This window comes from Pinus tabuliformis, chromosome 4_2, assembly GCF_031772625.1.
Source record: "Pinus tabuliformis cultivar Carrire ecotype Pingquan chromosome 4_2, CPIR1, whole genome shotgun sequence".
Classification (NCBI taxonomy): Eukaryota; Viridiplantae; Streptophyta; class Pinopsida; order Pinales; family Pinaceae; genus Pinus; species Pinus tabuliformis.
In genome coordinates, this window is record NC_142304.1 from 346,721,043 (window position 1) to 346,744,213 (window position 23,171).

The 23,171-nt window shown below is 40.7% G+C and overlaps 1 protein-coding gene across 1 annotated transcript in view; it reads left to right on the top strand.

Moving 5' to 3' along the window:
• LOC149169338 (Ribosomal protein L9/RNase H1) overlaps window positions 1-23,171 on the top strand; it is a 98,470-nt gene that overhangs the window by 48,470 nt on the left and 26,829 nt on the right. The gene's annotated exons all lie outside the window — the stretch shown is intronic.

Below are 23,171 nucleotides of genomic sequence, written 5' to 3' on the forward strand. Positions count from 1 at the left end.
TTCCTTAAATACAATCTCAAATCTTTTAAGGGTCTTGAGGTATGGTTCTTGTGAAAATTCGATTACTTGAATCACCACTGCAACAACTGATTAAGTTCCTTTTATTTGTTAATTACTGAACAAATTATTTACTGTTTCCTATAGTAAACAGCAAAACTAATACACTGCAGTCTTCACCAATTAAATTATAAGCGAAAGCAAGAAACTGAGCAAGAAAGAAATACACAACACATTACACCGTTGTTTTTGGACAAAAGTCCCCGGAAAAACCCAATGTGGGAAAATTGGTGCAACAGTTGAGGGTTTTATTATTAAGCAATGGTTTCTGAATACAATCTCTGGATGCCTTGCTGGCCATCTAGTGTAGAGAATATCATTGACAAAAAAATAGTGAGAAGTACCTCACACTATCACAGACGATCCCGATTGATCCAGCCACAAAATGGCTTGCCCCTTGCTGTCTCTGCGTTGCCTCTGCGTTAGCCAAGCATCATAGAGTTTAGGGACAGCGTCACTCCCTTTGCTGATTGATTTGCCTCCCAGGAACTTCGATTTCCACCTCTCGGTCTCACACCCCGGCTTCCAGCTTCAGAAATCGATTCCTCTGGCAAAAATAAGGACCTCCTCAAGGCATTGTGTTGCCTTTGCGTCAACCTATGCTAGCCAACTTAGTCTTTGCGCTGCCTCTCTCGGATCTCTCTCTGCCTTCTCTGCTGAGTATTCTAGGATCAGGGGAAATCTCTAACTCGAACTATCCCTACCCCTCACTGCAAAAAATCACTTTGAATTCTCTTCCCGACAACCGCTGTGCTTCAGAAATTCGATCTTTTGATCTCCACTCGATGTGTTTTTCAAATGCCCATCAAGCCTCCTCTTATAATCCTTCTGTTGAGAATCAACGACCCAGATTAGATCCTAATCAATAACTCAGATCATTTTGGCTTGATCCTCGTCTTCTTCTAGAAGTTTTACCCACAGTTAGATTAATACCCTTTAATTATTTTAATTTCCCAAGTTTAGACTTAGGCACCCATTAAAAATAAGTAATTATTTTAATAAAACTGATTCTAGGTGGAATTTGCGAAAACGATTTTTGGGTATTGTGGAATACATGTGTCCAAGCTTCCATGCAAATTTTGTGGCTTAGATCACACCCGATGCTACCAGAAATCAACAGTTCTGAGGTTCTTCGTAACACCTTCCAGATTTACTGAGTCTTATACAATAGAGACTTCTGCCTATCTGTAATATGCTTGAAGGTCTGGGACATAAGACTTTTTCAACCTTTTTCAAACATTTGACTATACCAGCAGATTGTAATTTTATTTAATCAAGGAACCTCAGTGTTTCGTCTTATAGGATTGGTCTTTAGGGTGTCTAGGCTGGCTAGTCCTCACCCATCCCTCTTTAGGGTTTCTAGGCTGGCTACTACTCAGTCTCACCCATCCCTCTGATACCAAGTTGAGTTTTAAGGAGTCTTCATAATTGATGACTATCTTTGATGATTATGATCCTTTTACATTCTTATTCATTAGCTCCATCATTCAATATTTACACAAAAGACATCAACCATATAGTAAAGAAACAAGCACACAAGGAGCACAAAGTTTTACCTTGGGAAAACCCACTAAGGGGAAAAACTCAACCAACCTTTTCCTTACAAAATCAATGCAACAAGAGATACATCAAAGTCAACAAGATGACGAACCTCCAAAGACCAAGTCAGCCCTCCGTAATTCAGTCCATAGAAGTTTTGCGAAAACGTCCTTCAAGTTTGCCTCAAACTCGCACTATACCACAGAGATATAGGAACTCCAAGAGAGGCTGAAACACATCCTATTTCTCTGCTTCAGAATGCGCACTATATCCCATATATATGACATAAAGATGATGCCTTAGTTCTGTGCTAAACCTCAGACCCTTCGCACTTGTATCACAAAGATATATCTCAGAGATCCACACTAAAACATAGGAGATACAACCCTCAAATCCACACTGAAACACAGGAGATACAAGCCTTAGATCCGTAGGAGCTATAGTTCTCAGACTCGCATAGGACTGCAGGAGATATAGGCCTCAGGCACTCACACAAAAGCACAGAGAAGTAGCCTCAGACTTGCGCATGGTTCCATAGGTAATTAGGCTCAGACTTGCGCACTATTCCATGGATAGTATGCCTCAGAAATGCGAGCTATTCCACAAAAGGTATGCCTTAGAAACACAAGTTATCTTGCCTTAGATCAACGAGCTATCTTGCCTCAGATCAGATCCAAATTATGTCTTTGGAGGAGAGCGAATAGATTCTATTTATAGTGATTTGTCCATGCAAAGTGGCACGTCTCTTGGGTAGGCCGACTTGATCCTTGGAGGGCCAACTTGGTTAGTGTGGAGGCGAAATACAAATTTAAATTTTCATTTTACTGCTCTTAAAGAGCATACAAATAAATAATTTTTTTTCTTGCAAGCATGAAGAACATGCTTCATATAAATTTTCTTTTGCAAATATAATTCATATTTCAATATTCTAATTACAAAAGAATATTACGAAGACCGACCATAGCTACAAAATTCAACACTTTGGATGACTTCCACACGTCTATACGCTTAGACCTGTGTGGAAGTACCTACCTGATGTTACTATCATGAACATTTTGGCATGCTTCTTGCCAATTTGGAAGCACGATGCTCATAAGGATGCTCGCAGAGCCAAGAAGAGCACTCCCAAGGTGCTCCCTAATGGTAATGTTAAATTTTTAAAGTAAAGATTGACATTTTTTTTATCTTTCCTTTTTATCCTTTTACTTAGATTTTTAACATTACCATGAATTGTTCCAGGATGTTTGAGAGTAGTTTCAACCTCATTGGATTTCATATGGAGAAAATCGAATTTCATATCTCATTCAAAATTAGTAGACTTTACGGTTTTCAGGATTTTAGAATTGATGGGACTGTAGTATTTCCATTGGATTCTATCATGTATGAGGGTATGTGATTAGAATTTAATCAATAACATTGTTACCCATCAAAATGCGTAACCCCATAGGACAAAACTTTTCTCCTATTTTGGACAGCCAACCAATCATCAACCCTACACATTAGCTTGATGATTGTTGACACCTAATCTTCATGATTGGGGAATTTGTAAAATAAATAAATCAGGAATGTGAACAGTCATCAAAAGATGAACTGAACAATCACTCCTAATGTATAAAACAATAACATACCTATGGAATAAACACACCAATCAGTTTTTTCTGCCCTTGGAGAGTTACTGCCTGGCCTGACATGGTATCAGAGCCAGTTCTAAAATAGTTGTAACTCCCTTCATTTTTGCTACTATGGGCTGTACGCAGGCCTGAGCTCTGTCCTCAAACGCCTCTGTCGTTCTGTCCACTGTTCTGCTCTGCCTCTGTCGTTCTGTCCACTGACATGCTGCGACTGTTCGACCTGCCGGATTCTGGTGAGCTGGTTCCGTTGAAAACTCACCTCTGACCATAACGCGCTGCCTTTTCCAGCGCTGCCTCTGCCGCAAGCTCATCTGCTATCCATTTCCTGTTGAATGCTCATTGGAATATTCGTGGTGAAAGAGTCCGTTGGCTTTGCAGCTAACACAGACATCGCGGAGGGCGCTCTGGAGAGAAGTCAAGGGCGTAGAATGTTTTCCATAGAATTTTATCAAGGAAAAACTTGATATCTCTGTCTATTATCCCTCCGCCTTCCCAATACAAGGATCTGGTGTGCCGATGGTGATACTCCCGAGCAGGCACATACTCAACAAACTTGCCTCTCTTCAACGCAGTGGCAACATGAGTGTGGAACCAAGCCTTATACCACCATCCAATCTCATTAATCACATTCCCTTTGCGCGTTGCCTCTTCTCTTGAAGCATACCTGCCTGTTGTGATCACAGCGTTTGTGTCGTTGAAGATCATAGTTTCAACAAAATCAGGCACCTTTTCTTCGTAATCGTTTTGAGGGAGCTGAATACCCAAAGGCGCCTATTGTCTAAGCACCAGAGTATGCCCTTGCGTTTTACAACGTTCATCGTTGTAAACTCCTCGGCTTCTAAACTTGATCGCAATTGAGTCCTGTGTAAACCTAAGGTCCTCTGGCTTTACCGTGAGCTGCGCCATTCTTGTGTGGTATTTAAAGCCCAGCTCTTTCATTTTTTTTAAAAGAGGATCTCAATAGAGGAAGTATGCGGTGAGTGAAATTGAATATGATATCGACTGATTTGCTTGCGCCGTGGGTACCAGTGCATTCATGGCTCAGGGTGGATATTGTGGTTTGCTCTCACACTAGTTATTCTATGTATTATTGGAAACGACAGTCTTTCCATCGCTAGTTCTCATAAGTCTTTACCGTTTCTACCTTAGAGTCCGGCAGTGGATTGTTATCTACAATTTGTTTGGTTGCAGAATTGTGGCTCTCAGCCTTACCCAGTGGGAAGGCGCTTCTTCAACGTGGGTCTTCATCCACATCCGGGTAAGATCATACTCCAGTTGGGTGTTCTTTGGCTGAAAGTGGAAGAATTAGAGCGTAGGTTTGGCCTCAGCCTTCTGCTATTATTATGGTATCATTGTAATAAGTATAAGGTGAAACCGAGTTTGCATCATTGCAATAAGTATTCAGATAATCTTGTAAGTATTGAAGTTATGTATGGATGAACAGCTGGTATTATTCTGGATGCTTTTATTAGAGGGATTTGAAGAAAATATAATGCATAAAGTTGTAGCGTAAGGAAGAGATTTGAAATCCTTTGAGAATGCCTTTTTGAATGCAATTTCACTGTATATCAGCAGAGGTTTTTTTTTTTTATTAGCAGAAGTATTTTTTTTTTTACAGAATGCATTCAATCATCTCTATGGTAGGAATAGTTCTCACTGGCAAGGAGAACTATCCTGAATGGTCCCGGATGATAAAACACACCCTCATCTTCAATGAGTTGTGGAAGGGAGTGTGTGTCGGAGAAGGAGACAATGACCCAGTACAGCCTACATCAGAGAAAGAGCTCGTCATTTGGGATAACAAGAACAACAAAGCATATGCATTAATCGCAGCATCTGTAAATGAAGAAGTAAGTCGCCATATTTCATCATATTCAACTGCCTTTGAAGCTTTACAAAAGCTCAAAGAACTCTATGACTCACATTCTGCACTTGAAGTTGTTCAGCTCATGATTAAACTCTTCACTCTTGAACTGAAAAATAATGATCCTCTTGCTCTTGCATCTGAAGTAAAATCCATAATGCATGATATCAAATCCACTAAGGTTGAGCTGGATATCCCTCTTATTGCTTTTCTCAAGGCACTCTATCCTACTTACTCCAATTATCTTGAGTCTTTACAAGCAAATGGAAATCTTAAAGATATAACCTTTGACTCTCTTGTGAAAAAGTTTGCTGAAAGAGAGAAAGCCTTTGGAAAGAAGACAGTCCCTGAATCTTCTGAAGAGACTGTTTGCCTTGCTCATAAAGAAAAGCATCCTGCTCAAGATTCTACAAGAGGAAGAGGTGGACGAAGAGGAAGAGGAAGATACTTCAGAGGCAGGGGGGGCAGACATTCTCAAGGAGAAAAAGTAGATCTGCATTGCATTCGCTGCAAACGAAATGGATCACATGATGCTTCTACATGCAAGCTACCATGGGACAAAATTGAGCAGAAAAGAAACCAGCAGAAAGGTAAAACTGATGATACAGACAAAGGTAAAGCACCTGAATCCGCTCACTATATTGAGGCACAATGTAACATTGGAGTAAATGAAGATTTGTTTAATGCTTCACTTGCTTCTTCGAAAAATGATTGGTTGCTTGATTCAGGAGCAACCTGTCATATGACTCATAGAAAAGATTTTTTTGAAGATTTCACTGACAATGTTGATGGAACAGTATACTTTGCAGATCAGTCAAAAATCAAGCCATCAAGGCTTGGCACAATCAGGCTTAAACTGCCTGGTCTTCCAGACTTTCTTCTGGATCATGTTCTATATCTCCCACAGCTCAAGAGAAACTTGCTGTCCTTGGTCCACATCCGCCAGCAAGGTCACTCCATTCATATGTTTGATGGCAAGCTTGAGGTAAGAAAAGCATCTGACCACTCACTTGTCATGAGGGGAATAGAAGAAGAAAGGCTTCTCAAACTGCAAGGAACCTCTGCTCATGCACAACATTTCTCATATATTTCTCATCATGAAGAAGGTACACTTCCATCAAGTTTATTATGGCATGCTAGATTTGGACATTTAAACTATGACAGTCTCCGCTTATTGAAGAAAAATGGTGTTGCTGGTTTGCCTACAATTCCTAGGAAACATAAGCAATGTGATGCTTGCATTCTAGGAAAGCATAGCAAACAGTCTTTTCATGATTCACATTCAAGAGCACATAGGAAGCTTGAACTCATTCATTCAGATTTATGTGGTCCAATGCCTGTTCCTTCTGCAAATGGAGATAAATATATCATGACATTTATTGATGATTACACCAGAATGTGTTGGGTTTATTTATTGAAGAACAAATCTGATGCTTTTCAAACATTCAAGAATTTTCATAAATGGATTGAAAATGATGCACAATCTCATATTGGGTCTATTCGGACTGATAATGGAAAAGAATATACATCAAATGAATTTGAAAACTATCTTCGCCAACATGGGATCAAACATCAAACAATTGTACCTTATAATCCCCAACAGAATGGTGTAGCAGAAAGAATGAATAGAACAATTTTGAATATGGTACGATCCATGCTTTTCTTCAAAAATGTAAAGATAATGTTTTGGGCTGATGCTGTTTTATGTGCTGCATATATAAAGAATAGATGTCCATCTAATGCTATAAGAAACAAGACTCCTTATGAATTGTGGTATGGACATGTTCCTTCGGTAAAACATCTCAGGATCTTTGGTTCCACCTGTTATGCTTTGATACCAAAGGTACATAGAAACAAACTTGGTGCTAGAAGTCGTAAGTGTATCTTCCTGGGGTATTCAAACACCTCTAAAGCATACCGCCTCTATGATGTAAATAAAAAGGCTGTTGTATCTAGAGATGTCATTTTTCTTGAATCATCCAAATCTGACAATGTTGTTGAGCGGCAACTTGATCACTTGGATAGATTTGCAAAAACGAAATCATTTCAAGAATTTGATAATCAGATTCCACATCTTGAAGGGGAGATTCCTATACTAGATCAACATGTGGAATCTTCTTCTGAAGAACAATCTCCCTTGCATGAAACTCCAACAACGGATGATGCTTTAAGTGATGTAATTGATAGAATTGGGAGACTCAATCTTGATTCAGTCCCAACTCAATCAACAGAGCAGCCTGGACCATCTCAGAAAGGTCCCCCAAAGTGGCTGACAAAGACACTTGAAAGTGTTCATCCTGATGAAATTGGAAAAACAGGAACCAGAAATTCAAACCGACAAAATGGAGGTGATGTAGATGACTCTAATTCACCTGTTGATATGGATGTTACTTATGATTGTGAATTGAACTTGTCTACAGATTTTGAACCAACTTCCTTCAAAGAAGCTGCTTCTCATGATGAATGGAAAGAAGCAATGCAAAAGGAGTATGATGCTCTCATAAAGAATGGCACTTGGAAGCTGGTTGATCCTCCATTTGGAATCAAACCAATTGGCTGCAAGTGGGTCTACAAGAACAAGTACAAAGCTGATGGCTCACTTGACAAGCACAAAGCTAGGCTTGTGGCAAAAGGCTTTGCATAGAAGGAAGGGGTCGATTATGAGGAAACTTTTTCCCCCACAGCAAAATGGGCCACCATCCGGACACTCTTTGCACTAGCTGCTCAGAACGGTTGGAAAGTCCATCAAATGGATGTAAAAACTGCATTCTTGAATGGAGATCTAAAAGAGAATGTTTTTATGTCTCAGCCTGAAGGATTTTCTGTGAAAGGACATGAACATAAAGTATGCAAACTTGTGAAGTCCTTGTATGGCCTCAAACAAGCACCGCGAGCCTGGTATGAAAAACTAACTGAGCATCTTCTGAAACTCAATTTCAATCATTTTGATCTTGATGATGCAACTTTATTTGTCAAGAAAGTTGGCAAAACAGTTGTGTATCTTGTGGTATATGTAGATGATCTTTTAATGACAGGGAACAATGAAAGCTACATTGCATCCATAAAGAAGGAATTAGGGAAAAGTTTTGAAATGACTGATTTGGGCTATGTTCATTACTATCTTGGCATTGAAGTAACCCAACATCCAAAATCCATATTTCTTTCTCAAAAGAAATACATTGGAGATTTGTTAAACAGATTTGGCATGACAGAGTGCAATCCTCTTTCTACTCCAATGGAACAAAACTTAAAGCTCACATCTATTGAAGGAAAGGAATTTGAGGATGCAACAAAGTATAGACAACTTGTAGGAAGTCTCATCTACCTCACTACTACCAGACCAGACATTTCATTTACTGTTGGAATCCTCTCCAGGTTCATGCAAAAGCCTTGTGAGGGACATTGGTCTGCTGCAAAAAGAGTTCTAAGGTACTTGAAGGGAACTCAAGACCTTGGAATCAAGTATACACAGGTGGACGACTTTAGCTTGATTGGATATTCTGATTTAGACTTCGATGGAGACAAAGAAACTGGGGTATCTACTTCAGGATATGCTATGAGTCTTGGATCAGGAGCTGTCTCCTGGAGATCACGCAAACAATCAGTTCCAGCAGATTCCACAACTGAAGCAGAATACGTGGCAGCAGCTGAAGCAACGAAAGAAATTGTGTGGCTCAGGAAAATTCTTGAAGATTTGCAGGTAAAACAAGTACAATCAACTCCACTCATGATTGATAACACCTCTGCATTAAAGTTGGCCAAGAATCCAAAGTTCCATGATCGAACAAAGCATATCAATACTAAATATCATCTGATTCGACATCATGTTGAGGCCAAAACAATCCATCTCCGTCATTGTTCCATAAATGAGCAAATTGCAGACATCTTCACTAAAGCACTTGGAAAGGAAAAGCTAGAACGATTCAGAATGATGCTTGGACTCACCAACATCCCTTCAGATTAAGGGGGGGAATGTTGACACCTAATCTTCATGATTGGGGAATTTGTAAAATAAATAAATCAGGAATGTGAACAGTCATCGAAAGATGAACTGAACAATCACTCCTAATGTATAAAACAATAACATACCTATGGAATAAACACACCAATCAGTTTTTTCTGCCCTTGGAGAGTTACTGCTTGGCCTGACAATGATGATGATATGCCAGCTCCTCCACCTTCTGCACTAGTCACTACACCTCTCACCATCCAGCATTCCTCTTGAATGAAGGTGGGCTACCACTCAATAGGGACTTTGATCATTTTGCAATTAGGTGTTTTTACTTAATGTTTTGGGCATTTAGTATGGATAAAGGGGTGATTTGGATGATTGACCGATCTTGACTATAAATTTGTTCTCACCTTACTAGGGCGTTAATTTTTAGCCCTAGTTCAATGGGACTTCCCCTAACGTCTTAGGGTTATAGGAGGGGCACTACCTGGAAGACCTGGATTAAAATAGCGTGTTTATTCTCCCTTTACCATACTTAACACTATCCACATCACATTATAGGCCCTTGATACCATCTCCATTCTTTGGGTTCAACTGTCATTGGTTCATATGGATTTGGCACTCTCTTATCCACATCCTTGAGTAGGGCCAAAAAACATTGCCTTGGAGGTTGATGCAGCTAAAAGAATGGAAAAGCATAATATGGCCACAATGAAAGAAAAGGAAAATCAAAATACAAAAGATGGTTGGGACATAAGTTAGTGCGTGGGAAAAAGTCTAACATGAGCTCTACCTTCCTCATTAGCTATCACCTGGTTCCTAAGCATTGGATGCTCCATTTCATTAAAAGGAACCCTTGCATGTCCCAACCTTGATGAGCGATAAACTGTCTCATCTGAAAGGGTAAATTCAATGCTATATCATAAAGAGCAAGGTTTGATCCTTGAGCTATGCACCAAAATACAAAGCATTATTAAAAATAAGTAAAAGGAACACTAGATGGGTGGAAAAATCAAGCTGAGTAGGGTAAGTCATGCATTCACGATTGCTCCCTCCATTACATCTATACACTTAGGCTGTGGATTCCCATTAGCTGGTCCCCTGACCATGGCACTTGGCTGTGAAGTCTTTCCTCTCCATTGCCACTTACTTACACCAACACCTATTGCTTGAAGGGTTAACCTTGGAAATGCCACCTTCGCTTAGGGGTTGGAAGCACCTAATTGGGTTAACTACTTGGCCACCCCTACGAAGGTAGGGAACACCTTTATGGGACTTGGTCTTGTTAGATATTTGAAGGTGATCCTAGTTTGAAGTATAAATATTTCCCTAACACTTAAGTATGGTCCACTTAGATGTGTTTATGATAATGAATGGTTGCTTTCACTTGTTTGAGTTGGTTGTGTCGGGCAGTCCAAAGTAGTGGAGGCCTTAACGACACCTCATTTCGCATGATGCCCAAGCCATATACTACATTCCAGAGAGCATGATGGCTTGGTAGATGTAGCGTTGCCCACTGTTGGCAAAGCATTGGGCATTTTGGCGACTTGAAAAATTGATACACATCCCAAAGCACCCAGAGCACCCCCAAGAGCTAGAACGTTGGGCTTATCTTGCCTAGCATGGGGGATTCTTGATGATGTACTAGTGGACCCAATATGCCCCTAAGCCAGCCTTGACACTACTTGATGGGCATGCCATGATCTAGGGCCTAGATGAGGATGGTCATCCTTAGGATGATTTAGGAGGGCTTATTGCACTTGATGCAACCCTAACGTTGGAGAGAGGAGGCACCACATTGTTCATGTGACAACCATGGAGATGACGTGTGGTACCTGTTATCGCTCAAACTAGCAGGGGACCTAAGGGGGATCCCTAAAGTGCAAATGCTAGGCCAAGGGAAACAAATGGAGACTTATCCCACTATCACCTCAGGTAAGGCTCCCTTCTATTTCCAGATTTTTATTGATGGGAGGAGACCCCGTATGTATGGAGTCACCAATGAAGGATAATTCAATGGATATGAGTGACCCAACTAAACCCTTTCCTAGAAGGGTTTGAAGGATAGAACTTGCTTGCTTAAGCAAGGTACTATGTATTCTAGGGAAAGGACGAGAGAATTTGAGGGTTAGGTTTATGGGATAAGACTTGTGAAGGAGTTCCCTAATCCTTTAAATCCTTGTTAGAATTGGTATTCCAGATGGTTCTTGAAGAATGATCTTTTCAAAGGAGCGAGACCACACGGGGCTAAGTGGACCCGATCTAGGGTATGAAGAGAGTATGTAGCAACCAATGATATTCTTACCCTAGACAAGGTGGGGGAAAGGATCAAAAAAAGAATTTCACTTGAAGATGTTTTGACACTATGAGGTACTAGCCTTGGGGATGGCAAGGGAAATTTTGATCCTGGAGCTAGGGCTTGGCTTTTCTCCCAACTCCACAATTGAAATGGCTTCAAAATTGGAGGAGAGCTTGATGAAGGGCCAACACATGAGACCCTAGGAGATCGAATTTTTTTGATGGCTAGCTTGTCGGGAAATTGATGTCCTTGGTACCTCAACTTGGCTAGACCTGAAAGGAGGTGAAAGAATATGAGTTTTAGTGACCACCCTTGGTAGATTAGTGCCTTAATCTTTGGGATAATGGAGTCTATGATGAATATGAGTAGGATTTCTTGGTTCCCAGTCAAGGAGGCCTCAAGATCACTTCGCTTGCCTTCTAGGTCAAGAAGAAGCAACCTTGCAACTTTTATACTTCGATGTGCAAAAGGAATGGCTTGTCAAGGTCAAATTCTTTGATAGAATTACCCCTAGGAGATTTTGCTCATATTACATGGCCCATACATTGAGAGATGCTATAATAGAGACAAATTCCACAATTTTAAGTAGTAAATGCATGCAACAATTAGCCCTAGAACAACGAAAATCCCAGTCCAACATATATGACAAAAGTAAACAAGAATAACATAAAAAAACATGCACTTACATGTAACAGATTATATCCAACCATTCACAATTGAGAAGAGAGAAGCTCCAAGAGAAGAGGCACCAATATCCACATATCAAAACTCATCCATATGTTAGGATATTCCGACACATAGGATATAGTTAAGATCAACTTGGTCTAGCATAGAGTTAGGTTAGAGTTAGGTAAAGTGTGTTTCTTTACCGTTGTACATATTGTAACTTACAATCCGACGGTCACGATATGTAGTGATCCGACGGTTCACTCTCACCTCGGTATTATTGACACTTGATCCGTGGCTTGACACCCGATTGGTCCATGAGTTCTATTTAAAGCGCATGGAGGGTCATTGTTCGGGTAATCCGTGCATGAGAGAAGCTTATGTAAATTTTCATTCTTTGATTAATAAATTGTCTGTACCCACGTTGGGACAGGCCGTGGACTGTTTCCCTCCTTGCACTCTGAGGGTTTTAACCACGTCAAAAATACTGGTGTATTGATTTGAGATCTGGTTGTGAGCGGTGTCCTTTTGGTATTCTTTCTGAGGAACTTACCCTGTAAATTCCTACATGGTATCAGAGCTATTTGAGGGCCGCGTCCGTTGGTGATCCAAATCTGAAGCCGGTAGAACTGTATGCGGCTGTCGTTTCCTAGATCTGCTGTTTCTGACTGCTTTCGGGCCGAGAGGACTGCTCTGTTGCGTTCAGAGCATCTGTTTCAGTGAGGAACCCCTTTCGTTTCACGCGAAAAGGTTTCCGGTAGCCCTAGCTGCGTCATTTTTCAGATCGGGAGGTATACAGTGTTTTTTTTTGCAGTTTACTGTCATTTTCTCTCTGCTTATTTCGGTTTCGGTTTATTTAGCCTTTTTTTTCCCGGATCTATACCTTTCATTTCTGCGTATGCTCTTTGCCCTGCGACTCTGTGCGATCTGGGCAAATCAGAAACAGAAAGAAAGGATTTTTCTCATGCATATGCTCTTTTCCCTGCACCTTAGTGTGATCTTGGAAAATCAGAAACATTGAGAAAAATATTTAGTTTTTCGGTTAAAAGCTAACTTTGAGATTTTTTTTTAAATTCTAGTTTTTTGGCTAAAGCTAACTTTGAGCCGTAAGGTTCGTTTTTCTTTGCATATTCGTGTTGGGTTTTGTGTTTTGTGTTTTGTAGGGGAAAAGAGCCTTCCCAAGGCAAGCACGCAAATCGAGGCCCCCCCCCCCCTCTCTCTCTCTCTCTCTCTCTCTCTCTCTCTCTCAAATATTTTGTATAGATCAATTGGTTCAAAGACTTTTTAAGAGAGTAGAGGTCTTGGGTTCAAGTCTCCATTTTGTGGGGGCGGATTTTTTCATTCCCGCACATTCGCGCACTTTGCCGGCAACGTCAACAATTTTTTTTTCAAAAAGCCATAACTTCTTCATCCGGAAGCCTTTTTCAGAGCCGTTTTTTTTAAAACCGCCTATTTTTTCGAGATCTATCCATTGGACCACTTACTTTCAGCATCTTCAGCTTCAGTTTTTTTTCAAAAAATGGAAAGTCCATGCCAAGTCATTCTTGACAGCACTAACTACTTCCAATGGGTAGCCTACATGGGAGATTTACTTAGAAGTAAAGGTCTCTTCAGAATAGCCACAGACCAAGAGAAGAAACCCAAAGATGAAGACAAGGCCGAAAAATGGGAAAATAGACAAGATCAAGCACGTGGTTTGATAGGAATGTCTGTTTCTCCTGATCTTAGATTCCACATTGCAGAAATTGAAACTCCTCATGAAGCATTAGAAAAACTTGCTAAAGTTTTTGGGATTAAAAATGAAATTAGAGCCCATCAACTTGAGAATGAGTTGCTTACTTTGGATCCTAATAATTTTTCTTGCATTGAAGATTTCTTGTCCAAATTCAAGACCCTTAGATATCTCTTGGAAGGTGTTAAAGTTAAGAAAGAAGATGGTAACCTTATTTATTCCATCCTTACTAAGTTGGGACCAGCCTACTCTGTATTTGTTTCCACTTTCCATTCTACAAGGGAAGCTTTCATTTGTCAAGGCAAAGACTACAAACCCCCTTCCTTTGACTCCTTTTGTGATTCCTTAATAAGAGAACAAGAAAAACTCTTACACCTTGGTCTTCTTAATCTTGGAAACTCTTCCTCGAAAGCGTTAGCCGCCCAGCAGCAACCAAATTCAAAGAATCCTAAGAAGTCTTATCCTCAAAGGAATGGTCCTAAACCAACTCAGCCTCAAGATGAAAGATCATTTCAGCAAAATGACAAGACCAATAAAAACAAATGGAAGAAGACTGACAGACATTGTAACTTTTGTAATCGAGATGGCCACTTAGAATCTAAATGCTTTAAGAAGATGGAAGCCTTGGAAGCCGCAATGAAGAAACATAACATCCATCTGGAGCCTACTTCAACTTCAACTTCCGGAACGGCACTTTCTGCATGTCATCGTCAATCATCTCAGTCTGGTTATGCATTAAATGTATCTTCTTCTTCTTCTCATTCTCATGAGTGGCTCATTGATTCTGGAGCCTCTTGTCACATGGCCAAAAACCAAGCCATGTTTTCTTCTTTAAATGATTGTAACACCAAAAATATATATGTTGGTGATGATAGATCTCTTAATGTTGTAGGGACTGGAACTGTTCATCTAGACAATGGTCAGTTCAATGATGTATTATGTGTTCCAAACTTATCCTGCAACCTTCTATCTGTCTATCAGATAACTCATTCAGGTGAAGGTAAAATTGTTGAATTTTCACCTCATGATGTTGTAATCAAGGATCTAAAAGATCCTAAACAGATTCTAGCTACTGGTCTTGCTGATGATTCCAAAAGGTTGTATAAGTTTCACAACTTTGGGTCATCCCATCTTCCCTCAGTGTTTGTTGCTCATAATGATGAAGTGAGCAAACTTTGGCATGAGCGGTTTGGTCACTTAAACTATCGCTCCCTTCAGCATCTATGTAAAGAAAATATGGTGACAGGTCTTCCTATGGTATCTTGCAAAGATGGTGTTTGTTCCGGATGTGTACTCGGAAAACATCATCGGGACAGTTTTGACAAACGTGCCTCTTGGCACGCCTCAGCCCCTTTACAGCTTGTGCACAGTGATTTATGTGGTCCTCTTCCTGTTGCTTCATTCTCTGGCTGCAAGTACTTCTTAACTTTCATTGATGATTTCTCTAGACGCACTTGGGTATACTTCTTAAAACTCAAGAGCGAAGTATTTAGCACTTTTTTGGCCTTCAAAGCATTTGTTGAAAAACAATCTGGACATCAAATTCTTAAGCTAAGAACTGATAATGGTGGAGAATATGTTAAAAACGCATTCATCAACTTTTGCACCGAAAATGGAATTCAAATGCAACATACTGTTCCATACACTCCACAACAAAATGGTGTAGCTGAAAGGAAAAATCGCACCTTAAAGGAAATGGCTAATTGTATGCTGCAATCTAAAGGACTCAGTCTTAGTTTTTGGGCCGAAGCAATTAATTGTGCAAATTATATAATCAATCGCACTCCTACTAAGGTTCTAGAGAATATCACTCCAGAAGAAGCTTGGAGTTCCATTAAACCAGATGTAAGTCACTTTCGTGTGTTTGGAAGTGAAGCATGGGCCCATATTCCAGATGAAAAGCATAAAGCTTTAGAACCTAAGAGTGAGAAATGTACTTTTGTTGGATATTCTGAAGATGTAAAAGGTTATAGACTTATTCCATTTAAGTCCAAAAATGTTATCATTAGAAGAGATGTAAAATTTGATGAAAATAAATCGGCCTGCGAGCCTAGTCCGGCGGATGTGCCACCTCTTCCTATCTCTTCTATCTTTGAAAACATTTCTTCTTCTGATGATGAAAGCGAGGATGATAATCCTCCCCCACCTTCTCAGGATCCTCAACTTCCAAGATGGGTCCGTGCTACTCGGGATGCAGCAGGTGATCTTGCCGGTGATCCTACAGATCAGCGACGTACACGTTCTCAGTTTGAAAGAGCCTCTTCTTTACTGGCTCAAGCTCCAGTAAATCATGATCCTGACACTTTTGCAGAAGCTTCAGGCCATCCACATTGGGAAGCAGCTATGAATGAAGAATATCATTCATTGATGACAAATGATACATGGGATCTTGTTCCTCTACCAAAGGGACGCAAACTTGTTAGATGCAAATGGGTTTACAGAACCAAGTATGGACCAGATGGGAAAGTTGATAAACATAAGGCTCGTCTAGTTGCTAAGGGCTTTTCACAGGTTGAAGGCATTGACTACACTGAAACCTTCTCTCCAGTTGCCAAAATGAACTCTATCCGCCTTGTTCTTTCCCTTGCTGCCTCTTTAAAATGGGAAGTCCATCAAATGGATGTTAAATCTGCCTTCTTGCATGGGGACTTGCAGGAAGAAATCTATATGGAACAACCCATTGGCTTCATACAAACAGACTCCAGCCTCGTTTGTCGACTTAAGAAATCCCTTTATGGCCTCAAACAAGCTCCTCGGGCTTGGTATGCCAAAATGGATAGCTTTCTTTTAGAATCTGGCTTTTCTAGGTGTCATTCTGACAATACTGTCTACACCAAGAAAGTGGGCAACTCTCTTATCATCCTTGTTCTTTATGTTGATGATCTTATTCTTACTGGTAGTGATCCCAACCTTATAAACCATGTGAAGTCCAGCCTTAAAAAGAAATTTGAAATGACAGACTTAGGACACTTACACTATTTTCTCGGTCTTCAAGTCTTGCAATCCCAAGAAGGTATTTTCCTTTCCCAGTCCAAGTATGCTTGTGATATTCTTCGTCATTTTCACATGGAAGACTGTAAGCCAGCCCCTTCTCCCTTCCAGTCTGGAGTCAAACTTTCAGTCTCTTGTACTTCTCCTGAAGTTGATGCTACCTTATACCGTCAACTTGTCGGAAAACTCTTGTATTTAACCCATACTCGTCCTGATCTTTCCTTTGCTGTTGGCCTTGTTGCTCGTTTTATGCAAAACCCCCGTGAAAGTCATTGGAAAGCAGCTAAAAGAATACTTCGTTATGTTCGAGGTACAGTACAGTTTGGGATTCATTACAGTGCCAAAGCAGCTCCTCTGTTAGTTGGTTTCACTGATTCTGATTGGGCTGGTGACCTTGATGATCGGAAGTCTACTGCCGGTTATGTCTTCACTCTTGGTTCAGGACCTATTACATGGGCTTGTAAGAAACAGGCTGCCATTTCTCTTTCGTCAGCAGAAGCAGAGTATCGTGGTGCCGTGGAAGCTAGTAAGGAAGCCTTGTGGCTTCGTCAGATCCTATCCGAATTTGGCTTTGAGCAGCAGCATCCAACCACACTTTGGTGTGATAATCAAAGTGCCATTCAGCTATGCAAAGATCCAGTCCAGCATCAGCGCAGTAAACACATTGAACTACACATGCACTTCATCAGAAAGCTCATTCATGACCATGTTCTTGAAGTGCAATATTGTCCAACGGATGATCAGGTTGCAGACATCTTCACAAAGGCTCTCACAGAGGCGAAGTTCACTAAACTTCGATATATGCTTGGAGTTCAGGAAGTTGTCACTAAGGGGGGATAGGCTCTAGTGCCTCCTTCCTTCTCCTATTGTGTCATATTTGTAAATCCTTCAATCCTATCCCAAGTTGTTCTTAAGGGGGGATGTTAGGATATTCCGACACATAGGATATAGTTAAGATCAACTTGGTCTAGCATAGAGTTAGGTTAGAGTTAGGTAAAGTGTGTTTCTTTACCGTTGTACATATTGTAACTTACAATCCGACGGTCACGATATGTAGTGATCCGACGGTTCACTCTCACCTCGGTATTATCGACACTTGATCCGTGGCTTGACACCCGATTGGTCCATGAGTTCTATTTAAAGCGCATGGAGGGTCATTGTTCGGGTAATCCGTGCATGAGAGAAGCTTATGTAAATTTTCATTCTTTGATTAATAAATTGTCTGTACCCACGTTGGGACAGGCCGTGGACTGTTTCCCTCCTTGCACTCTGAGGGTTTTAACCACGTCAAAAATACTGGTGTATTGATTTGAGATCTGGTTGTGAGCGGTGTCCTTTTGGTATTCTTTCTGAGGAACTTACCCTGTAAATTCCTACACCATAAAGCTCCAATTCATCCTCCAGAAAAAGTGCAAAAATCTCAAGAGAGATAAGAGATCCAAACCAAAGTGATGATGAGCAAATGAGCTCATCTCACTTGTATTTATACACAACTTAGGAGTTCGAATTAGCCTCTTTGGCCTACACAAGCCCCAAAAATAAAATAATGTTCTAACAATTCAACTTTTGGTGACAAGCCCACCAAACTAGCTCATAAATGGAAAAGTAAGCCCCTTAAGAGGTCAAATAATAATCTATGCATGTCGTAGGGCCCTCTAAGAGGCCTAATGAGGTCCATGGGTGCCACAATGAAGAATATGACCCTCAAAAGCAGTGGACAAGGGGTTGGCCCCTTGTAATAGTTTTTGGTGCTCCAAATGACATGTGGGGGCACACAAGTGTCCTCATGGGTCTCCAAACAAATTGAAGATGCCTGTAGGTCACCTGCAAAGTGTAGGTGATGCCACATCATCGTGTAAGTCCTGGATCATCTGCCAAGTGTATGGTGTAGAACTGGGGCCAACTGGGCATGATGGATCAGGTGCATCCTCCTTGTCCAATAAGTGGACCACGATCAATCTCTGAATGGCTGTGGGGATCCATCGAGTACAATTTGCTGCTGTGGAGGCCCATGGCTCTCAACGCTCACCCTACATGTGCCAATGTAGCCCTCTGGAGGATTAGGACCCTGTATAGGGAGACCAAATTCAAGATGGAAACCATCTGCAATCCTGCATAAAATCCAATGCATCCCCTAGCCTTCCAGTACAACAAGTCATTAGAGAAATCGAGTAAATGAGCTTACCTAATCATGGACCACAGGTGGGGACTTCATAATGGCATAGCCTTCCATAATGGGCTTCGGGATGTGCCAATGTCTCCTAAACTCCAAATGAGGTTAACCAATAATCCTATTAGGTGGTATCTACTTCTAAAGGGGATAATATAGTCAAGGTACATCTTTCAAAACGTGGTGGCATGTGATCAATAGGTGAATGAAGTAGGGAATGAGAAGGGGTAGCCCTGGGTCACACGCTGGAGTACAAGGGTAGCTAATAAGAGGGAAGCCCACACTTGGGTTTAGAATGTGTAGGAGGGAGCAATCGTGGTACATGAGGTCCCTCGAACTTGATTTTTCCACCCTTCTTTTTATGCCTTTTGCCTTTTTATGATTTTCTTTGATTAACTGCTCGGGGCTCAAGGGGTTAGAGCATGATGTATAAGATATAGCAGTGAATTCCCCCTTTTAAGGTGGGGCGGTTCATCGCCCACCAAGGGTTGGGACAATCATGGGTTCCTATATGATGAAGAAGGCTCATAGAACCTGAAGGAACCAGGGTGATGGCCATGATGATGGGGTAGAGCTCATGTATTGGCTTTTTCCCACGTGCTAAATGTATTTGTCCCGACCATCTTTTGCATTTTGTGGTACATTTTCCTGTTGAATGTGACCATATATGCTTTTATCTTTCTTTTTAGCTGCATCAACCTCCGGGCTTCCTTCCAGACCATGACCCAAGGTGTGAGCAAGGGGAAGGGGCAAGCTATCCCTATGTGGACCCAACTTGAGAAATGATGAATGGGGTGATAATGAATGGAAAGAGGGTAATATAAGTGGATAAGGGAGTGAGACCACGCAACCAAAATTGGGGTTTCCCGTGAAAAACCATCCCTGGAACCAAATGGCCAGTGAAAAAGATCCCACGGGACTAGAATCTAAGGTCAATTCCCAAAAGGGGTCTAGGGGACAAAAGCACAAACCTAGTCCATTCTTCCAGCCGAATCCCCCCATTAATCCATGCCCAGAACTGTCCATGATAAGCAAACTACAATACTCAATTTCCAAATGACAAGGCATACCTTTAAATTCGGGAGGCCCACCTTCAAACATACGATCATGGCAAATGGGCAAGTGATCACATGGCTCACTCAAGTGGCAGAGAAATGGCACAATGAGCTAGATGGTGGCTGCAAGGGGCTGCCGGCTGAGGAACATCTTGGAGAATTTTTTTCCGGGGGATATTACCTTTAAAATGGTGGGTAACAACACCCACAACTGGATTTTGGACCCTTGGAGCTTCTTTGATGCATGTTTTGGGGATTTTCCTCAAATGGACGATGATCATGATGCTTAGAGATATTCTCAACCTGGGCTTTCCCTTGATGTGTTGGAAACACAGGGGGGGGTGAATCAATATTTCTTTTACAATTGTTTTCTTATGCTATTTAAGATTTCTTAGTAAAATCAGAACACAAGATGTATAAAAAAGGAATGATTTTATTAATCAGAATGATGAGGACTTTGATCCTCTTATACAACAAATCAAGTACAATAACACTTCAGGGCTCCAGCCCTAGACGAAGACTCCAATCTTCAATTGCAAACCAGGCTCCAACATGTACTATACCAAGCTCCAACTTGGTCTACTTGAGGACTCCAATCCTTTCAACAATTCAGGCTCCAACCTAGTATACCACAAGGCTCCAACCTTGTGTGAGGATTCCAATCCTCTAGGGCTCCAACCCTCTGCTTCAATTCTTCAAAATGATATGAGTACTGCTTCAGGACTTCCATTATCTTCTTCAACAAGTCCTAGTATGTGTCTCCAAGACTCTTCATGTCTACACAAACATTCTTCTTCAAAGTTACTCGTGGGCTTCAACAATGTTGCTTCTTCATGACTGCTTCAACAAGGCTGCTTCAATTAGTGTTTCTTAAGTCTGCTTCAACAACTGCACAAAAACAACTTTTCAACGATGACTTCAGGATCTTTAATAAGGCTGTTTCAATAGACCTAGTCCTGTCCAAGTGAAAGCCGAAACTCTGCTCTCAACTATCAACTCAATAGATGCTCCAAGTTTGCAAGACTTCAAGTCTGCCAAACAACTGCTACAAGGATCAGTTCTACAGTCAGAGTTCCAAAATGTCTTCAAACACAACTGCTTCAAGAATATCACAAATCTGCTCCACAGGATTTATCTTTATATCCAAGGAACACTGCTTCTTCCAAATGAAGATCTGCTCTAGTAATCCCCAGAGATTTGCCAGGATTTGCTTCACTGCTTCAAGTACTATTTAAGAATATCTGTGCTCTATTTAGGCCTGTTAGGACCAAGCCACAGAGGGCCGGAGTTCTGGTCAAATCCAACAAGAAAAAGGCTTCACAGCTTCAAGTACTGTTTAAGAATATTTGTGCTCTATTTAGGCCTGTTCAGGACCAAGGCACAGAGGGCCGAAGTTCTGGTCAAATCCAACAAGAAAAAGGGTTCAGACAACCACCTGTAATGGCCAAATTTTGTCTCTCCACGAATCAGAAACCAAAAAAGAATTCTCTGTTAGTAAGTCCTTCACCGAATTCAAGCTTTTTCAGATCTTTTCTTGAGACTTCAGATGTAAGTACAGGGCTAAATACAAAGACTATACAGACCTTAGGACAAACCTATAAAAGGACTATTTAGACCTTAGAGGGCCGAATATAGAGACTGTACAGGCCTCAAGACAGAGCTATAATAGAGGCCAAATGTAATGGACTGTTTATACCTCAGAGGGCCGAATACATAGAGGAGAAAAGTCTGGTATAATGGAACTGTTCCTGCCTCAGAATTACCAAAAGTTATGACCAGAAAAACTCAATGAATTCACCTCAGAAGTAGCTAGGAATCCCACTAAAATATCTAAGAAAATCACCCACGAAATCACCTCAGAACAAATTCAAATATTCTTGCTTCAATTTGGTGCACAAATGAAGTGGTCTAGCCCCAGTATAGACTTGTTCGACCATTGTGAAGAGACACATCATTTGGGTTAACGGGCAGACATGACATTTGGAAGACGACTTGTACATATTAAAGCTGACCTGATTTGAACCTTCCTCATATAATATATAATCAAACCCGTGAAGTTTTTACTATATTTTTTTTTGGAGTTGGTCAATTGATAATCACTTGAATCTTCTGAGGAAGCCTTCTTATGCTTGGTACCCCGACACCATCTTCACTTCTTGTTGTGAAACTCAGTTTTCAATTTGGAGATTGACAAAGGATATATATATCCCATTCATAGCTTTGTTTGTTTGTGGCCCTGACATAAATTCCTGCCCATTTCTTCTCTTGGCTTCTTCTTGTCTGCAGTGGCTTGATCCTCTTCATTTTCTTGTTGTTTAAGCGCTCCGCCGTGAACTTGCTTTCTGTAACAATATCACAAGAAATTTTGTAAATAACAACTGTCCAACAATGCAACAACTGTAGACTTCACAGTGAGCCCTGGTTCAGATAATGTAATTCCCACACATTCCACTGATAGAACCTGGGTAGAAAGTTGTATGATTTCTTTATAGTAGACAAGTCATTGGTTATTTTCCAACTAGAAACACTCAAGGGAGAATAGTATTCTTTTTCACAATAACCTATGGGAATCTCCTTGAATACTAGCATCCACTTCCAGCATTTGTTCTCCTTGAAATCTAGACAGGCACTGCCTTTTGTTTGAGCCATCAATGGCAAAAAAGATGACATCTCAACATGATGGAGCATTTGGAGCCCTAAAAGGTCATGACGTCATGATCATTTTAGGCCTACGACTCACGCGTGTCGGCTTATATTGGCATATTATGTTGTAAAGCTAGTGGGTTGGGTTGTAACCCAATTTTACTTTTTGTCTACTCAAAAAACAAACTTGTGTACATACTTTTAGTTAGAGATTAGAAGTGGTAGACCTCGTATAAATAGAGAGTCACCTCTTTCATTTTGTTCATCATCACTTGTGGAGAACTTGGCCTCTCTTAGAGATTTCGGCTGAGCCTTTTGTACATTGCTACTTTGTGGAGATGTGATCTTTTGTGGATGTTTGGCTATTGGAAACTAGTGCTTGTTGTGGAGACACCATTTTGGGATAAAGATGACTTGTTTCTTGGATATCTTGTGAGTACATTTTTATGAATATCTTATATAAGTTTTGCATGTAATGAATGTTGCTAAGTTTTCTATGTTCCATGTCTATTCTTATGTTTATATGAAATACTTGGTGAAATTTTGCATGCTTTAATTTATATCCTTGAACT